The sequence below is a fragment of the Giraffa tippelskirchi genome, chromosome X, assembly GCF_054371585.1.
Source record: "Giraffa tippelskirchi isolate mGirTip1 chromosome X, T2T-mGirTip1v1.2.pri, whole genome shotgun sequence".
NCBI lineage: Eukaryota > Metazoa > Chordata > Mammalia > Artiodactyla > Giraffidae > Giraffa > Giraffa tippelskirchi.
The window spans coordinates 143,779,150-143,800,070 of record NC_137289.1 but is presented as its reverse complement, the minus strand read 5'-3'; the positions used below and the strand labels follow the sequence as shown (position 1 = coordinate 143,800,070).

The window sequence follows — 20,921 nt, the reverse complement described above, 5'->3', positions numbered from 1 at the left end:
TAACCACTGGATCACCAGGGAATTCCCAGACACCAGTTTAAGAAGAATTCACCAAATGATCTACGACACTGTGCCTATTAAAAAAGAAAAGTTTTATCTCATTTCTTTAAAAAAATGAAGTCATAACATTTACATAAATGCACAAAATCTTACGTGTACCATGGCTTGGTGGAATTTTTCATAAGTATATGCAATTGCCCCATGGTATCCATGGGGGACTGGTTCCAGGACCCCATGCCGATACAAAAGTCTGTGGTTGCTCAAGTCCTTTACATAAAATATTTGCACATAAATTCGGTACAGTCTCATATACTTTAAATCATCTCTAGAATACTTATATGTAATACAATGTAAATGCTATGTAAATGGTTATAAATACAAGGCAAATGTCATGTAAATGGTTGCCATCACTCAGCAAATTCAAGCTTTGCTTTTTGGAACTTTCTGGAATTTTAAAAAAGTATTTTCATTTGGCAGTAGGTTGGATTCATGGATGTGGACCCTGCAGATAGGAAGGACTGACTGCAATTATGAAACCATCATTCAGTTCAAGATGTATAGAAGGGGTGTGCAAACTTTAAGCAGACTAAATCCAGCCCACTACTTGTTTATGTAAGTAAAGTTTGATGGAACCTAGACATGTCAATTTGTTTATATATTGTCTGTGTCTATGTTATATAGAGCTGAGTAGGTGGGAGGAAGACTGCATGCCCACAAAACCTCAAATACTTACTGAAAAAGTTTGTCAACTCCTGTTCCAGAACTTTCGGAATACACCAAAAGACTCCTTCATGGCCTAAAAATGAATCTTACCCATCAAATCTTGGAATTGGTGAGCAAGAAAATGATGATAGGAAGAGGAATATATGCCCTAAAGGTTGCTCTTGCCACGCAGGCTAGAAACTTCTGCTGGTTTTCTCCCCTTCATTGGAACAATCAGTGTCTAACAGTTTTAGCTTGTCAACAAGTAGCCTGCCAGTGCCTTGCAGATCTCCTATTTTTAAAATTATCTCACAAGAATGACTAAGAATTTTATTGAAATGAACAGGAGCAGGGAGGGAAACAGATTTCCTGGGCAGTTGGACTCCCTCATTTGGTCTGTAGCTCTGCGACTGAATCCGATTGCGGTGTGGTTTGTGCTTTCCTTTGTTGACATATTTGAACTTCCAGGACACTGCAAGTGAGAAGCAGGCTAAGAGTTCATGAGTTTACTTTGGCCCCATTCCTTATATAATTGTCCTATTCTTCTGACTTTACAGCAGCCATCATGTAATTTGTGTGCTTTTTGTACTTTCTTCACCTTCGGTCTGCCACTTGAAGTTATGTCAGTTCTCTACAGGCTCAGCCCTCTTGGCAACACTAGGAAAGAGCCAAATAAATCAACCCAACAGTTCAGTCACACCTGTCCTTTTGCCTGGGCAAGAACACACACATCCACAGTACATCACCACCGCCCAGCAACAGCAAGACCCAGATTAATGAGAAGCTTGGCCTTCTGTCCAGAACACCCCAAGAACATTAAATAGGTTGGGATGACAAGATCGTTCTCCTGAATCAGTGACAGGGAACAGGTGCTCTCCTCTGCCAGAAAATCTTGGAACCAATGCTTCAAATTCTAAAGCACCCTATTCTTCATTGAGCCCCATTTATGCAGATACAGACAACCAAAGGACTACTGTAATAATAAAGAGGACATCCTGGACACACACACCCCAGAGCACAGGCTGAACCAAGGCCACAGCCAGCTCACAAAGAGATTGTATTCCAAAACACTGTGTTAATATTTTCAGAATTCTAAAAGCACAGTTTCATCAGAACAGTGATTCATGGGTGATAGGCTTTGAGCCTACCTCTCCAACGTCTAGTCATCCTAGTGCCAAGCTCAGATGCTTAAGCTAAAAGAAAAGAACTCTTTTCTCAGTGTCTGGGAAACTTAAGGAAACAGCCTCTCTTGGCTAGCCTGGGAAGCCCATGACTATGTGCACTGTTGTTTCAGCGGAACACTGGAGGGTGGCAAGGTGGGAGCGCAGAACACAGACAGCTCCTGCTGCTTCTGGCCACAGCCTTGGGCTTGGGCTAAGAAGGTGGGGGAATGTGCAGCGTCCTGGTCACAGGGCCGAGGAAAATATAGGAGGTGAAGCATTTATATATATGTCACTTACCGCTTGCTTGCTAAGTTGCTCAGTTGTGTCCAACCAACTCTATGGACTGTAACCCACCAGGCTCCTCTGTCCATTGGATTCTTCATGCAAGAAGACTGGAGTGGGTTGCCATGCCCTCCTTCAGGGGATCTTCCTGACTCAAGGATCGAACCCGCGTCTCTTATGTCTCCTGCATTGGCAGGTGGGTTCTTTACCACTAGCACCACCTGGGAAGCCCAGGAACATCTCAGTACCTAGGAAACAAAGCCTGTGATCACACCACTCCAAACACCAATGCCATTTATCCTTCATTTTTACCTTTGGCTCTACAAAGGCTTCGGAGAAGGCAATGGCAACCCACTCCAGCACTCTTGCCTGGAGAATCCCAGGGACGACAGAGGCTGGTGGGCTGCCGTCTATGGGGTCGCACAGAGTTAGATACGACTGTAGCGACTTAGCAGCAGCATACAAAGGCTTGGCTCAGGAGTTGAATCACATACTTCTCTTTACCTGGGACTGGAACAAATTCTTAGGCAAGGCTCCCACCCCCTTCTAGTTTCTGTAAAGCAAAGGAAAAAATACAGAGATTCATTTTTCCCTTTGCCCAGAGCAAAGAGTGAGGAGTAGTTCTAATTCCGTTCTTTCAACACTTGTTAATTGGGCACTCATAATCTGTAGCTGCTGGACACTGAATGGAACCAAAGAAATATAAATCTGGTCTTCTCTTTAAACCAATTATAATCAGAAGAAAACATTGCTGGAGAGAAAGAAGGTGAAAAGGAGTGGTACCCTATGAGTAACTGGTCCTTGGAGCAAAGTTTAAAATAAGGTTTTAGAAAGAGTTGAAGAAGTTTGGGGCATGCCTAGAATTCATCTTAGCTGTTATTTCCAAAAACCACCAAACAGGATTTTCCTTTATATGTTGTGTCAGTCTGCTTGTACCTAATAAGGTCTTTAGTACATGTGTGCACCCTAGGTCAATTGTGAGTGAAATTCGCTCAGTCATGACCGACTCTTTGCAACCCCATGGACCAAACATGTCCATGGAATTCTCCAGGCCAGAATACTGGAGTGGGAAGCCTTTCCCTTCTCCAGGGAATCTTCCCAACCCAGGGATCGAACCCAGGCCTCCCACATTGCAGGCAGCTTCTTTACCAACTGAGCTACAAAGGAAGCCCAGGTCAACTGTGCTGGCCCACAATTCCTTCCACTGCCATCAGCATCTGAACAAGTTTAGGGCAAGAGTTTTAGGAAGGCCTAGTGTTTTTAGAAAGGGCTACTAGCGTTTTTAAGAAAACATTTTGTAGTAGGAGATTGCATAGGTGATGACTCTCAGGCCATTTCCACTGCCCAGGCACATTCATCTTTGGTTAGCAGGTGATGTCATGATAAGAAAGAGAGTACCAGGCAGTCCAATGGGAGAGAATGCTGACGGGAGACATTTCTCATGTGTTGTCTCCCCAGATTACAGGAAGCATGCTAAATGAATGGTGGTAAATACACACCCTGCTCTGATTGGCAACTTTTGCTGCTAAACCTGTAAGTTGAAAGACATGTAAGGTAAAATTCACCCTCCTCTCAACCTTGAGGGGATGAGTCACCGAAGCAGTCCTCATATTTCTGCATGCAGAAAGACAGGAGGCCTTCCAAAAAAGGCCGTGGTTTTTCTGTTTCCCTGGTTCCCTGACACATAGCCCAGCCATGACCACATGCAGTGACAGGCAGGAACCTGTTGCCTTATTTGGGAATCCTATAGCCCTCTTTGTAGGGGGAAGAGGGCAGACTGAGAAGTCCAGATCAAATGACAATAACACAAAAATAACAAGAATCCAATAAAGGAAGTGGGCATTTTATCTAGAATAAATATGGAAAACTGCCTGACCCAAAGAACAAATATTTTCCTACCCATGTCTTTGTCCTGTGAAGGTCTCCTAGGAAAATACGTCGAATCTTCCATTTTCTGTAGTGATTTCTCCCATTTTCCTTCTGGCCATAATGCTCTCTGCATTTCCCAGCTGCTGCAGGGACAGCTTTTCTATCGGGGAAGAGTTTGTAAGTTACATGCACCCACAATTCTCAAGTTGCTTCTCTTCAAGTGTCCCTTATGCTGACCCCAACATGTGCTGTGTGACATTTATTGTGGCATAGAGACAGCAGGAACAGATGGAGAGTGGAGGCTAAGGGCAGGAATGCTCTGGATTTTACAGCTTCCTGTCTGCGTTCCCTTAGGGTGATGGGGGGGGCACACTCAACACAGATCTCAACCACACAGTTTGGCCTCTGTGGAGAAGCAGGACTTCTAGCTGCTTCTGAGCACAGGAAGCTCTGCAGAAAACATATCTTCCTCTGTTCAGGTATTCCTCCAGCAAGGCTGCTGCCAGCCACCATGACTTTCTGTTCTGTGTTTTTCCAAATATGAGATCACCCAGCTGAGAACAAAAGGGGCAGTGGAGAAAGGGAAGGAGACAACAAAACAGTAATGGGTGTGTTAGCTCAGGCTGGAATGTGTGCCCATTGTCAACCTCAGGAACCGAGAAAAACAAACACAAGTTCGAAGTTCCTTCCCAGAGGTGGTGAGTGGCATAACACAGGAAAGAGTGCCCTCTGCTGTCACCTGTGATTTTTTTTTCAAGCTCCCTGTGAAACAGATTGAAGAAACAGTCTGCGTATTAAAAAAGGAAGCCATCTTGGGGTTTCAGCTGTTTTAACCAGGCTGTGTCCTGTGTTGAGTGAGACAGACTTGAGAGATAGCACAGGCAGCCATGAAAATTCAATGTTGCCAGGTGCTGAGAGGAGATCATGCCTTGGGAGGAGGCCTGTGGGCTGTGTAGATGAAGGACAGTTTGCCTGGAAGTAAAGCCACTTCTTGGAGCAGGGCTCTTCTTGGGTGGCAACACACTGGCCAGCATCTCTATTTTCCCGTCCTTTCCCAGTAAACCAATTTGGACTTGTTTTTAGATTCCTCTGTTTGTTTCTCTAGGAAGGGGGAAAAAAAAAAACCCACAGTTTTCACATAGGGAGATGAAACTCAATAGCTTGAAAAGTTACTCATTCAGTCGTATCTAACTCTTTTGTGACCCCATGGACTGTGGCCTACCAGACTCTGTCCATGGGATTCTCCAGGCAAGAATACTGGAGTAGGTTGCCATTTCCTTCTCCAGGGGATCTTCCCAACCCAGAGATTGAACCCAGGTCTCCTGTGTCTCCTGCATTGCAGGTGGATTTTTTTACCATCTGAGCCACCAGGGAAGCCAATGGCTTGCCTCACAAATATTGCATGAAGACAAGAATTTAAAATACTATAAAATTGTCCAACTTAGATGAAAAATTAGTTATATACCTCAATGTATTTCCTAGGAATATTAACTGATATATAAAATAATTGACCCGGATATTCACCTTTGAATTAATCTATATGCAGTTTACAAGGGGAGCTTCATCATGGTTATAATTAATGTTTTACAGATGGAAATGTCTGCACATGAATGGCCATAAACAACATCGATGTTAATGCTTCAGTATTTGCTCTCTTCCTAGTTTTTACATTCAAAGTTGTTTCCCCCCCCCCTATATTTTAGAAGGCTTTGGGAAATGGAGTATTTCCTGCCACATCAATAAACAAAGGACATCACAGTCCTCAGTGTTTGTAGCCGTCACCTCCCTGGTGAGCTGGGGAGCCCTGAGGGAACTCAGGAAGAAAAGAATACCTGCCATCCAGCATCCTTCAGACTGCAGCCACTCCTTATGATGAGCCCTGAGGGAACTCAGGATATGAAAACACAGGATGCTGGCCCCAGATAGCTGAGATGCATATCAAAGGAAGGATTTCAGTGAGCCCAGACTCTTGGCATCTTCCTATAAACAGAAAAGCACTAAATTCCTTGAGATATCTGGTTTTCTTAAATTAGCAATAACCTCTTAACAGTCAGACTACCTACCCTTTGTGGCAAAACTCCTATATGTCCTGACTCCCTCCTTCATCTCTTTGGAGTAGTCCTCTCAGGCTAACTTGAGATGCTGCCTCCCAAGCTTGACGTCCTAAAAATTCCCACTGAATAAAACATAACTCTCCACCTTTAGGTTGTGAATATTTTTAGTTGACAGCTATACAAGTTTCTTTCACTTCTTGGAGAAATGCAGTTCCACAAATGGTCTTCTAATGGAAGGGACAAAGGGAGAGAAAAGTGGGGAGTGGATAGAGATCAGTCTTTCATCACCATCTTCCACAAATGTCACAATTTTCCTTGATAAGTTACCTTACTATTTAGCCTCTTTTTTAGCTGAATTAATCCACCTTTCAAAGGGTCATAGTTGGAGTGTCTACCTACTTAGATTTTTCTAAATATTTCTGATTGAAACATATGTATCGTTTGAACCCAAGAAATAGAATCCAACTTGGCAAAAGGAGAATTTATTGGTTCTTGTTAATCAGTGTTAAGGTCTGAGGCATGGCTAGATCTCAGAGAGGACAGGAACCAAGGATCTGAATTTCATAAAAAATTTTCTCCATCTTTTGTTGATATTGATTTCATTCTCTTTTTTCTTTAGATTGACTTTTTCCATAAGACAGAAGCCATGGTTGTTGGCCAGTCTTGAGTTCACACTTCCCCAGTCCCACCTTCTAAGGGAGAGAGATTGCCTTCTCTTAAGCCCTGTTTGGAAAGTCCCAAGGAAATTTTCTAATGGCCCTTTCCTTAGTTGAGTTCAACTATGAGGCCAGGGTGGATGGGGTATTAAGATTTTTGACTGAAAATATATTCACAACATAAAGGTTGACAGTTTATGTTTTATTCAGTGGAAATTTTTAGGACTTTAAGCCAAGGAGGCAGCATCTCATGTAACCTTGAGAGAAGTGCTCCACAAAGGTGGGGGGCAGGGGTGGAGCCAGGATATATATGAGTTTTGCAACAAATAGCAGATAGTTAGGAACAAAAGATTATTGTTAATAAAGGAAAACGAGATATCTCATGTTAAGGAATGTAGTGCTTTTCTCTATATGGGAATATGTAAGAGTCTGGGTTGGCTGAAATCCTTCCTTTGATAGGCACCTCACCTATATGGAGCCAGCATCCTGTGTTTTCACAGCCCGAGTTCCCTCAGGGCTCACCATGAGGAGTGACTACAATCTGATGGCTGCTAGATAGCAGGTGCTCTTTTCCTTCCTGAGTTCCCTCAGGGCTGGCCAGCTGAGGGTGGCTGGTGGCTGCATTCCCTGATGACTGTGACATCCTTTGTTTACTGATAAGGCAGGCGGTATTCCATTTCTCAGTTCCTCCTCTTGGTCCCAAATTCAACTAATATTTGGGAGACATTTCATGACCAATTTTTGTCCCACAGCACTGGGAGGCTCATTCCAAATCAGGTGAAAATTCTTATTGATGTGCCACTCAGTTGCTAATTTCTGGATTAGGCCCTGTTGATAATTAAGATTCTCTGGATCCTATGTCTTACTAGTCTAATATGATCCAGAAAATGTTTTCCTTGTTGCTTCTTCCCATACCTCAAATCATACTATTACAATTATTCTATAAAAGTCATACATGTGATTTAGTTCCTCAAGATGTTTAGTCATCATCAATTTTCTTGGAGGCCTGGTTATACACTGGATACTGTAAGAGACAAACAATCTTATAAAATAGGTTATAAGTAATGTAGCTAGTAATACTGACAGAGTCATAGTGTAGCAGGCAGATACAAATCAAACAATTTGGAAACAAAGAACAAATTAAAACAATGATTAATATAACTAGTTATGATCCAGTTATAATAAACCATCAAGTCCACAGGAGATCAACTAGAGAAGCCAAATTCTGGACGGATCAGATAGACAAAAAGATAAATGTTTCATCTTTGTTTACAAAGGTATATTTTATCAACTTGTCATAGGTCATTGTATAAGAGGAAAGTTTTTCTGGCAAACAAAAATTAAAGCTACTATAATTTCCCCAAAAGTCATATCATAAATAATATTCATTAGTTAATTTGGTCTTATGTAATTCCTGTTGATCTGGATTAAAAAACTTATATTTGGTTTTTTTTTTAAAAAAAACCATTTTATGAGTCTTCTTGAAAAAGCATCAGTGCAAAAAATGATTATTTTCTATAAAAGACAAAACTTAAAATAGCATGGTTGAAAATCTGAGTACAACGCAATTAGCAAGAAACTTGGGTATTTCTGTAATATAACATTTTAAGATAACAACTAGAATTATAACTGGTAACATTATATCAGGGCATATCAGATTTTAGGAATCCATATAAATTTTGGAATATCTGTATTAATGACATTATCCATACACTATAACCTAAGATTCATCTCCAATCACTTGACAATATTTTTGAAGTAATTTAACATACCATATAAACTTCATTTAACATTCCTCTCTGAGATGTCTCAGAGATGCTCCTTTGAAGCATCCCAGAGTCAGCTGGAGGCTAAAAGAGTTTTAGTTAGATATTAATATTTGGTAAGTTGGTTAGAAATATCAAAAAGGTTTCAAAACCCAGCAGGATCATAGGTCACTGTGAAACGATACATATTCATTTAACTAAAATCAGAAAAAGATTAAAAAAAATACAGTTTACTTAAGGACACAAACACACAATCTGTTATCAAAAAGAAGCATTCTAAGAAACTTCGTTGAGGGACTTCGCCGGTGGGTCAGTGGTTTAGAATTTGCCTGCCAATTCAGGAGACACAGAGTGCATTCCTGGTCCCAGGGGATCTCACATGCCGTGGAGCAGCTGGGCCCGCACGCCACAACTCCTGAACTCGTGGATCGCAATTACTGAAGCCCATGTGCCCTAAAGCCCATGCTCCACAACAAGAAAAATCACCTCAATGCGGAGCCCGCAAACTACAACTAGAGAGTAGTCCCCACTCACCACAACTAGAGCAAGTCTGCACACGGCAACAAAGACCTACGCAGCCAAAAAGAAATAGATAAATAACTAAACAAAAAGATTAAGTTTCTGATATTCTAAGAAAAAAGAAATTTCGTTCAAATTCCAGTCTTGTACTCACTCATGTAACAACGAATTTACTTAATTAACTTTAAATTTAATAAATACTGACCATGAATACATTTTTTTTTCCTCAGTAAAATGTAATTTCATTCCTCATACCTTCTTTACTGAAAACACACATTCTACTTTCCTACTGTATACTGAGATGTTTCCATTTGCTCCTTTTAGCTTTAATTGCATGTTTAAATTAGAATACTCAACTCTCAAAAACATTAATTTCTAGTGAAAGCTAAGAAGCAATTAGGAACTGTCTTTTATATTAGCATTTTGTAAACTGGTGAACATAAACATCAGTGATAATTTCTAAAAACATTTGTTTTCTTATAGAGAACATCTCAGAGTGGCACCTCTAGATATATTCATTGCTGCTAAGTCGCTTCAGTTGTGTCCAACTCTGTGCGACCCCATAGACGGCAGCCCACCAGGCTCCTTCATCTCTGGGATTCTCCAGGCAAGAATATTGGAGTGGGCTGCCATTTCCTTCTCCAAGATATAGTCATTAATAGTCCTAAATACCTTTAGTTTCTGTTTAGTAATTGCTATCTCAGTATCTTTTTTTTTTTTTAATGATCTAGCTATTCAGCAAATTTCCATAACTTAAATTAGCACAACTGTAGAAGTCTGAGTTACCAAATTATCTAGAGAGATCATTTTGGGTAGACATTTCTAAAACATAGTTAATTTTAAAGAATTTACCCAAAAACTCTTTTTTTTTTTCCTTCGGTTTTGGACAATTTTTTAAGTCTTTATTGCATTTGTTACATATTTCTACCATCTTATGTTTTGATTTTTTTTGACCACAAGGCATGTGGGATCTTAGCTTACTGACCAGGGATTGAACCCGCACCCCCTATATTAGAAGGCAAAGTATCAACTGCTGGACCACCAGGAAAGTCCCAACCCAGAAGCACTTACCTCATTTCCATTTACTTTAAAGTTTCATCATATCAAATTCTTTCCCTTGCAACAGATATAATAAGGCCTTATTTGACTTTTATTAGACCTAAGTACAATAAAGTGTTATGCTTAATGTTGATGACTAAACATATGTCTAATTAGTTAGATCAACAAACTTTAATGCCAGATAACAAGTTAATATTAAATATTTCCCATTTCATGTGAACTGTAAAGTCATTTTGGTCAGTTTTTATTATATTTAATTTGTAAGCCCTTACTTTTAAATTGCACTCTTTATAAATTCAATTTTGATAATACTTTTAAGAGGTAGAAGTATGTCACAAGTATAATGTGTACACAGACATATTCATTCAGCTTCATCTCTGGGGGGCATTGGTTGGGGTTCTCCCCATTTGGACTGATGGGGCATTGGTTGGGAATCTTCCTTTTTGGGACTAGGGAACTGTGACCCTGAGAGACTGATTTGAATTGTTTGCTTGATATTTGATAACACCAGCTATGAATAATTAAGTATGGATGATCAGAACTCTGTTCCATCTTATAGTCCCTTGAGGTATTTTTGCAAAACTAAGAGATGCTCTCATTAATGAATGAAAATGCCTCAGGATTCCCTAAGATCTTAAGAGCTAATGGCTCAGCTATTGTATCATAGTGAAAGCGAAAATCACTTGGTCTTGTCTAACTCTTTGCGACCCCATGGACTATACAGTTCGTGGAATTCTCCAGGCCAGAATACTGGAGTGGGTGGCCTTTCCCTTTTTAGGGGATCTTCCCAAGCCAGAGAAAGAACCCAGGTCTCATGCATTGCAGGCAGATTCTTTACCAGCTGAGCCACAAGGGAAGCCCAAGAATACTGGAGTGGGTAGCCTATCCCTTCTCCAGTGGATCTTCCCGAACCAGGAATCGAACCGGAGTCTGCTGCATTGCAGGTGGATTCTTTATCAATGGAGGCCCGTATCATAGGGCCTTTTGCAATTACTTTTATCTTTGGGGAGTGTCTATGTACATGAATGAGTATCTCATACTTGAGTCCAAATTCCTTTCTCTCTTCCTGGTTTTGCTGAAAGTGGGACATGCAAATGTGAGCAAATGATTACTGTTATTTGTTTGTTTAAATAGAAGCAGCTATTTGGTAACTGGAAAAAAAGTTCCCTGAAAATAGCCCAAGATGGCTGGGTTTTGTATAAGCAGTTAGAGGATGAATTTGCATTTCCCTTCTTGTGCCTTTAAGATGCAAATAATCTACCTGGGCTCTCTGGAGCTTATCTAATCAGTTTGTGTTACTTGGAACTAAAGGGGAAAAAAAGGATGCAGGAATAACATTTAAAACAACAGCAACAACAAAAAACCTCATTACTACTGGGAATGCTCCCTCCGCCAAACTTTAATTCATAAGCTTCCTAAGGGTTCATCAAGAATAAATAGTAAACCCTTAGTCATCTAAGCAAGCAACTTTAATGTATTCCTGCTGTTCTTTTTTTTTTTTTTTCCTGCCGTTCTTTCTAAGCTAGTAAGTTTATATTGGTGGGGCTTCCACCTGCCAATGCAGGAGAACTAAGAGACATCAGTTCAATCCCTGGGTTGGGAAGATACCCTGGAGGAGGAAATGGCAACCCATTCCAGTATTCTTGCCTGGAAAATCCCATGGACAAAGGAGCCTGGCAGGCTACAGTCCACAGGGTCACAAAGAGTCGGACACAACTACAGTGACTTAACACAGCACAAGTTTATAAGTGAAGATGAACTAAAGAGCCTCTTGATGAAAGTGAAAGAGGAGAGTGAAAAAGTTGGCTTAAAGCTCAACATTCAGAAAAATAAGATCATGGCATCCGGTCCCATCACTTCATGGCAGATAGATGGCAAAACAGTGGAAACAGTGGCTGACTTTATTTTTCTGGGCTCCAAAATCACTGCAGATGGTGACTGCGGCCATGAAATTAAAAGACGCTTACTCTTTGGAAGGAAAGTTATGACCAACCTAGATAGTATATTAAAAAGCAGAGACATTACTTTGCCAACAAAGGTCCGTCTAGTCAAGGCTATGGTTTTTCTAGTGGTCATGTATGGATGTGAGAGTTGGACTATAAAGAAAGCTGAGGGCCAAAGAATTGATGCTTTTGAACTGTGGTGTTGGAGAAAATTCTTGAGAGTCCCTTGGACTGCAAGGAGATCCAACCAGTCCATCCTAAAGGAGATCAGTCCTGGGTGTTCATTGGAAGGACTGAAGTTGAAGCTGAAACTCCAATACTTTGGCCACCTGAAGCGAAGAGCTGACTCATTGGAAAAGCCCCTGATGCTGGGAAAGATTGAGGGCAGGAACAGAAGGGGACGACAGAGGATGAAATGGTTGGATAGCATCACTGACTCGATGGATATGGATTTGAGTGGACTCCGGGAGTTGGTGATGGACAGGGAGGCCTCGCATGCTGTGGTTCATGGAGTCGCAAAGAGTCAGACACGACTGAGCGACTGAACTGAACTGAACTGAACCCAATTCATAACTGAGTTTTTTAAAGAGAAGCTATGAGAGCTCTAGTATTGCTTGTTTACATGCTTGTGTACGTATATACCTATGAGATAGCTCTACCTCTGGAAAGTATTGTCAAAATTAAATTTATAAAGAGCTCTATTTAATTAACTTAATAGTAGGTGCTTACAAATTAAATATAAAAGAAGCTAGACAAAATGAATTTCAAGTTCCCATGAACAGGGAAATATTCTATTAAGTTAATTCCTTACATTAAGGTTAGTTTGTTTGTTGATCTAATTAATATAGGCATGTCTTTAGAATCATCAAGATAAGTATAATACTTTTACTGCATCTAGGTTTAATAGAATTTATATAAAGTCTTGTTATATCTGTTGCAAATATCTGTCAGCAAGAAAAATAACTTGGTATGATGAAATTTTTGAGTGAATTAAATGCAATTGAGATAAGAGCTTTTAGGTAAACTCTATAGGAATACTTATGCTCTGAAAATTATCTAAAATAGTTGATCCAGATTTTGGTAACAATTACTTGCCTCCTGATTTTCACTAGAAATTAAGATTTTTAAGATTTGAGGATTCAAATTTAAATATGTAATTAAAACTACTAAAAATAATAAACATTTTACTACAGTGGGAAAGTGAGATAAATGTTTTGAGTAAAAAAAGGAGTTTTATGCATGGTAGGGCTGAGATTAGATTAAACTTAATTGAGCTAATGGATTTTCTTTTTTTTTTTATAAATTTATTTATTTTAGTTGGGGGCTAATTACTTTACAATATTGTAATAGTTTTTGCCATACATTGACATGAATCAGCCATGGGTTTACATGGAATCAGCCATGGAATTCCCTGGCAGTTGAGTGGTTAGGCACCTTCACTGCCAGGGCCCAGGTTCCATCCCTGGTCTGGGAACTAAGATCCCACAAGGAACATGGTGCAACCAAAAAAAAAGAAGTTGACTGAGGAGCTGCCATGGGGTCCACACCATGCATGCCACCACTGCCTCCTGTCTCCCACACCAGGTCCAGAAAGGGGCCAAGGGGTGTGGTTGGAAGTGGGAAGGTGTCTGGAGAGGGCCTGGCAGATGTACCTTAGCGGAGTAGCCCTGGACCCCCAGGGAACATAGGTGTGCTCCAGGCCAGACTGTGCCTGGGCCTCATCTAGGACATGGTCCAGCTCCTGCAGAGTGGTGGGATCAAGACAGTGGTAAACCTGGTTTCTGCAGACCTGGAGAAGGTAGCCCAGAAATGTGGCTTGTCTTAAAGGTCTTGGTCACCCTGAGGTGGGTGCTGCTGGCTCAGTTCTCAGCTTTCCCCATCAATGGTGCTGATCTGTTCAAGGAACTGAAGACCTCCACTGCCATCCTGTCCATTGGCACTGGAAGCCTGGACAAACTGCTTGATGCTTATCTCTGTACTGGAGAAGTGACTGGAATCACAGGAGGCCCAGGTAGCAGTAAAGCCCAGGTATGTCTTTGGGTGGCTGCAAATGTGGCCCATGGCCTGCAACAGAATATCCTATACATTGATTCCAATGGCGGCCTCACAGCCTCCCACATCCTCTAGCTACTTCAGGCCAGAACCCCAGATAAGGAAGAGCAGGCAGGAGCTCTCCAGAGGATCCAGGTGGTGCCTGCATTTGATACATTCCAAATGCCAAAGGTGCTGTAGGACCTTCTAGGTGCTGTGATTCAGCAGGCGAGCATTACTTCAGGGACTCTGAAGGTGGTGGTTGTGGACGCTGTCCCTGTGGTGCTCATCCCACTTCTGGGAGGTTCACAGAGGGAATGCTTGGCCTTGAGGCTGCAGCTGACCCAAGAGCTGAGGACCGTGGCCCAGGACCTCAGCATGGCAGTGGCAGTGACCAGCCACCTGACCTCAGACAGGGACAGCAGGCAGCTCAAACCTGCCCTCAAATGCTCCTGGATCTTTGTGCCCAGCACCCGGCTTCTCCTAGACGTTGGCCAAGGCGCAGGAGCCTTAGGCTGCCGGTGCCTGGCGTGTCTGACCACATTTCCTTGTCTGCCAACAGGTTTCCAGGAAACGGTGAACACTGGGACCTGGGGGACCCCAGAGCAGAGCCCAGCATTACAGGGAGATCACGCATGTCTGAGATGTTGATTGGAAAAGAGAGAAGTATCAAGGCCCTCAAGTCTCCCGTGCAGTGCTGTTCATTGCCAGCAGCCCATGGGGCTGCAGAGAAGCTCTCAGGCTGGGCAGCCATCTCAGTCCTTAGCTCCTCTCTCCAGAAACAGCATAATTGGCAAGAGAGGATGCTACATGTCTATATATCTATATCTCTTTCTATAGGTAAAACTAGGCTTGGCTGGTATGTTAAACTACATGGAAAGCATTGTCAAATGAGTGATAAGCCTCTTCAGATTATACATCATGAGTAAATGATATTAATATAGGCATTCTAGAAATTATATAAAGTTTCTGAAATTTGGATATGTCCTACTATAATGTTATAATCTTCTTTGTTATTTTAAAATGTCAAATGTCACAACAGCAGGGATAAGCTTCTTTGTCAGTAAGCATTGTGATCAGATTTTTAACTTTTCCTTTCTAAGAACTTTATCATTCATAGACAGCTAAGCTGATGCTTTGCAGAAAAGCCACATCTTCAAGAAGAGTCATAGAAAGGACATTTTGAGGACAGGTGTCTGATAACTTTTAAATCATACTGCTAAACTAGGTAAGATATTTTAAAAGTCTAATGGAAACTCAGATTTCATAAAAGTGTTAGTGCAGTTCAGTTCAGTCGCTCAGTCGTGTCCAACTCCTTGCGACCCCATGAACTGCAGCACGCCAGGCCTCCCTGTCCATCACCAACTCCTGGAGTCCACCCAAACCCATGTCCATTGAGTCGATGATGCCATCCAACCATCTCATCCTCTGTAGTCCCCTTCTGCTCCTGCCCTCAATCTTTCCCAGCATCAGGGGCTTTTCCAATGAGTCAGCTCTTCGCATCAGGTGGCCAAAGTATTGGAGTTTCAGCTTCAACATCAGTCCTTCCAATGAACACCCAGGACTGATCTCCTTTAGGATGGACTAGTTGGATCTCCTTGCAGTCCAAGGGACTCTCAAGAGTCTTCTCCAACACCACAGTTTAAAAGCATCAATTCTTTGGCCCTCAGCTTTCTTTATAGTCCAACTCTCACATCCATACATGACCACTGGAAAAACCATAGCCTTGACTAGACGGACTTTTGTTGGCAAAGTAATGTCTCTGCTTTTTAATATGCTGTCTAGGTTGGTCATAACTTTCCTTCCAAGGAGTAAGTGTCTTTTAATTTCATTGCTGCAGTCACCATCTGCAGTGATTTTGGAGCCCAGAAAAATAGTCAGCCACTGTTTCCACTGTTTTGCCATGTATCTGCCATGAAGTGATGGGACCGGATGCCATGATCTTATTTTTCTGAATGTTGAGCTTTAAGCCAACTTTTTCACTCTCCTCTTTCACTTTCATCAAGAGGCTCTTTAGTTCTTCTTCACTTTCTGCCATAAGGGTGGTGTCATCTGCATAGCTGAGGTTATTGATATTTCTCCCGGCAATCTTGATTCCAGCCTGTGCTTCTTCCAGCCCAGTATTTCTCATGATGTGCTCTGCATATAAGTTAAATAAGCAGGGTGACAATATACAGCCTTGACGTACTCCTTTTCCTGTTTGGAACCAGTCTGTTGTTCCATGTCCAGTTCTAACGGTTGCTTCCTGACCTGCATACAGGTTTCTCAAGAGACAGATCAGATGGTCTGGTATGCCCATCTCTTTCAGAATTTTCCACAGTTTATTATGATCCACACAGTCAAAGGCTTTGGCATAGTCAATGAAGCAGAAAAAGATGTTTTTCTGGAACTCTCTTGCTTTTTCGATGATCCAGTGGATGTTGGCAATTTGATCTCTGGTTCCTCTGCCTTTTCTAAATCCAGCTTGAACATCTGGAAGTTCACGGTTCATGTTTTGCTGAAGCCTGGCTTGGAGAATTTTGAGCATTACTTTACTAGCGTGTGCTGCTTCTGCTGCTGCTAAGTCGCTTCAGTTGTGTCCGACTCTGTGCGACCCCATAGACAGCAGCCCACCAGGCTCCACCGTCCCTGGGATTCTCCAGACAAGAACACTGGAGTGGGTTGCCATTTCCTTCTCCAGTGCATGAGAGGGAAAAGTGAAAATGACTAGCATGTGAGATGAGTGCAATTGTGTGGTAGTTTGAGCATTCTTTGGTATTGCCTTTCTTTGGGATTGGAATGAAAACTGACCTTTTCCGGTCCTGTGGCCAATGCTGAGTTTTCCAGATTTGCTGGCATATCGAGTGCAGCACTTTCACAGCATCACCTTTCAGGATTTGAAATAGCTCAACTGGAATTCCATCACCTCCACTAGGTTTGTTCGTAGTGATGCTTTCTAAGGCCCACTTGACTTCAGATTCCAGGATGTCTGGCTCTAGGTGAGTGATCACACCATCGTGATTATCTGGGTCGTGAAGATCTTTTTTGTACAGTTCTTCTGTGTATTCTTGCCACCTCTTCTTAATATCTTCTGCGTCTGTTAGGTCCATACCATTTCTGTGGAATGGAAATAGGGAACAACAAATCTGACTCCATATTAGATCTGTTTTTTTTTTTTTTTTTACTTTAACCTTTGTATTCTGTTGCATTTGCTACAAGTTGATCACTAAAGTGATGTTGCCTATAGCTTAAAGTATACATAATAGCCCATCTCAGGGAACCTTTTCCCCATTCTGGAATGTTAAGTTAAAATACCTTTGTTCAGCTCACAGGGAAGATCCTGACCCAGACCACCTGTGAATGGCTACAGGAAAGAAGAAATTAAAATTTCCCCTCCTGAGTCTGGTTGAAACTAGGAGATATTTGCAATAACTAATGACCTGTTTTACAAAATTGTTGTTTCTTGCATTAACATATGTAACTGAGCCTCTGATAAAATGGTGATATATAGCTCCATTTGAGATCAATGATTGTAAGAGTGTAATTCTAGATATGGGAAGAAGCAACAAGAGGGAATATTTTCCTGGACCAAAGGAAACTAGCAAGATAGGTGGTCCAGAGACTTTTGGCTACTGTTAATAAGCCCTGGCGTGCTGCAGTTCATGGGGTCGCAAAGAGTCGGACACGACTGAGCGACTGAACTGAACTGAACTGAATAAGGCCTTGTCTAGTAATAGCACATTGAGTGGCCTATAAGTGAAATCTTTGCCAACCTGGAAATGAGCATTCCTAGCATTATGGGATGAAATGGTCGTGAAATGCCCCCAAAACCATGGTCAAATTTATGACCATAAAGAGGCCCTGCCAACTAAAAATCGGCACTTGCCATCTACCTCTGTGAGGATTAAATCTTGAGCCATTGCTGCTGCTAGCCTTCAGTACCCCCAAAAGGAGTTCAGAGTGGAGATTAGGAATGAGACATCTCTGCTCAGGGAAAAAACTGGCAGAACAGGCCTTCAGATAGATACTTTCACATTTCATGAGCCCAAATCCTTACATTTTCTCCTATCTAGAAAAGCACTAAAATCATTCATCGCAACATCTGCTTTGGCCATTGAGGAGAGAAATGCATTTTGAAGTACAAATGGAGTGGCTGTTCTCAAAGCAGTGTCTGCTGGTGAAAGTGAACAGGACCCTGTGGGGACCTCTGTCAAGTTTATGATTAACCTCCTTCTCTGAACCTTTACTCCTTTTCTTGTTCAAAACTTGTCCTCCTCAAGATTGAGGAGTAGCAAAGAAAAGGGGCAAAATGTATAGTAGGAAGGAAGTGAAGCTGAGTAGACAAAATAATAGATGTCCACTGTAGCATTCTATTAATATTCCATTGTTGGATCACTGAAGGGGAGGAAGGGGAATTGAGCTTTCTTTAATTGGGCTTTTCTTATGTATCAGGCATAGTGCTAAGCATTTTTCATTTTTCATACATAATTTCCTTTAATTGCCACAGTAACTCTATGAGGCAGGTGTTAATTTTAGATTCTGGAGTTGAGATTCAGAGAGGTTTTGTCCACATTTGCATAGCTAGTAAACTGAAGAATGAAACCAAGAGCATTTTGATTCCAGAGCCCATCATAGTGACTACCATCCTATATTTCCTCCCATTCAGCTGACAAGATGTGTTGGCTTATGCTTCAGAAAAAAATAATCTCTGGAGTTTTGGTCAAGAATACATACAATCTATTAATACTCAAATTATGAATATAAAAATTCTCTTTGAATCAAGGACAAATAGGCTGATACATTCTTCAGTATAAGGACTGGATTTTGTTCAGTTTTATTTTCTTGTTAACATCTCATCTAGTGCCTTGGACATAGGGTATAGTGAAAGGCTTTCTAACTACACCTCAAAATGCTGATGCAATAAAAGATGGGTAAACTTGACATAAAGATAAAAATTCTTTTGCACAGCAGAAAACAATGTAGGTAAAGTCAAAGGACAAATAGCAAGCTGAGAAAAAGTATTTGCAACATATTTCAGATAAAGAGCTAAAATTTGTAATATGCAAAGAACTTTTATAATTGAGCTTAGAAAGACCAATAATCCTATGGTGGGGGGGAAATGTGCAGAAGACATGGACAGCCAACTTACAGAAAGAGATGTAAAAATGACTCTTACACTTCGGACAAGATGCTCAGCTTCACTCCTAATAAAAGAAATACAAAGGAAAACTCCCTGAAACACCACTCCCACCCATCAGAGTGGCAACGATTCAAAACGCTGACACCACAATCTGTTAGTCACTTGTGGGCACTCCGATTGCTGGAGGGAATGCAAAATTGTATGGTCTCTATGGAGGGGGATTTGGCAACATCTAACAAAACTGCGTACGTGCTTACCCTTTGACTTCACCAATGCCGTTTGTCAGAATTTACCCTGAAATACACTTCTAACAATATGAAAATACATGTGCACAAGGTTATTCATTGCAGCATTTATCCAAGAATAGGAGACATGTCGAATAAACTATGGGCATCCACACAAAGGAATGCTATGCAGATAAACTTACATCACCAGTAAAGGACAGATGCACATTGTATGCCTCCAGATGGGTTACCCTAAGAACACAGCATCACCTATTTAATATTCTGACCTAAAAATGCTTTAACATTTTCAGATTTGCATGCCAATGAGTATGAGACCCTCCCTTCCCTATGGATCCAAAAGCAGTTCCTGGAGGGCTTAGAGAGGGGCGTCTTGTTTGTATTCATATGTGAAACAGAACTTAATTCTTCTGCAGTCTTCCCCCATCTCAATAAAAGGCAAGTCCAAGCTTCCAGTTGTTCAGACCCAAAGATTTTATGCCTCAAGTTTCAATACCCACTTCTTGATAAACCATAAGAAAAACCTGAAATTGGAGTTAATCTTTTTGCATCAACATTTGACTTGGAGACCCTCTGCTCCGACCTCAGGTTTGGGGGAAAGAGGACAAAGATCTGACGATAGGCAGATAACACCTACTTCAAACCAAATATTGGCACTTTCGATACAGTATGGCTGGTACCCCTTAAAAAGATCATGATATCATAATAAATTGAGTATTAGTTTAAGGAAATCCCTCATTTATTTCTCAGTGATATCTACAGTGCCAGAAGCTCACTGGCTGAGGCAGAGAACTTCAAAGAGCAGGTAGAACAGTGATAGAATCCACACTCCCCCTCACCTTCCACTGGCAGCAATCAGTTACATGGCCCCACCTAACTGCAAGGGAGGCTGGGAATGTAGTCTAGCTGTGTGCCCAGGAGGAGAAGGGAAGTGGTTTGGTGAACAACTAACCAGTCTCTGCCTCCTTGGTGATATTAGATTGCAGGTAATGTCTGTATATATGTCTATATAATATGATAATAGATTACAGATAATGTCTTCCCTCCACATACTGATTCACTAATATGAATCTACAATTATCAAATATAACGTATACTTTGCAAATTATGATGAATTGGTTTAATTTATTAAATGGATGACCTACACGAAACTCCTGACAGTGTAGAAAACCCATTAAGGACACTAAGGATGCCAAATCTTAAGTAACATTGCACTCAAGTCATATCAAGCCGTTTCTCAGAAATTGTCCCTGGTGATGGCAATGGAGAGACTCCAAAAAGAAAGCTGGTGCTTATAGTGAGGAGTAAAATTAAGTGTTGCTGAAGTGATTCTCAAGTGGTAGCTGATAACAACTGCACACCAGCTGTTCCCATTACAACACTTTTCCATAAAGGCCCAGATTTCAGCTTTTGTCATTTTTTTTACCCTTTTCTCTCTATAATGGAATTTGTATATTTAACTTCTATGGAGGCTCAAAAGTGAGCAAAGTAAGAAGGGATGCTCGGATTAGAAAAC

At 41.3% G+C, this 20,921-nt stretch overlaps 1 pseudogene; it reads left to right on the top strand.

Moving 5' to 3' along the window:
- Positions 1-20,921, top strand: part of LOC145535785 (DNA repair protein RAD51 homolog 4-like) — a 108,281-nt pseudogene that overhangs the window by 28,440 nt on the left and 58,920 nt on the right.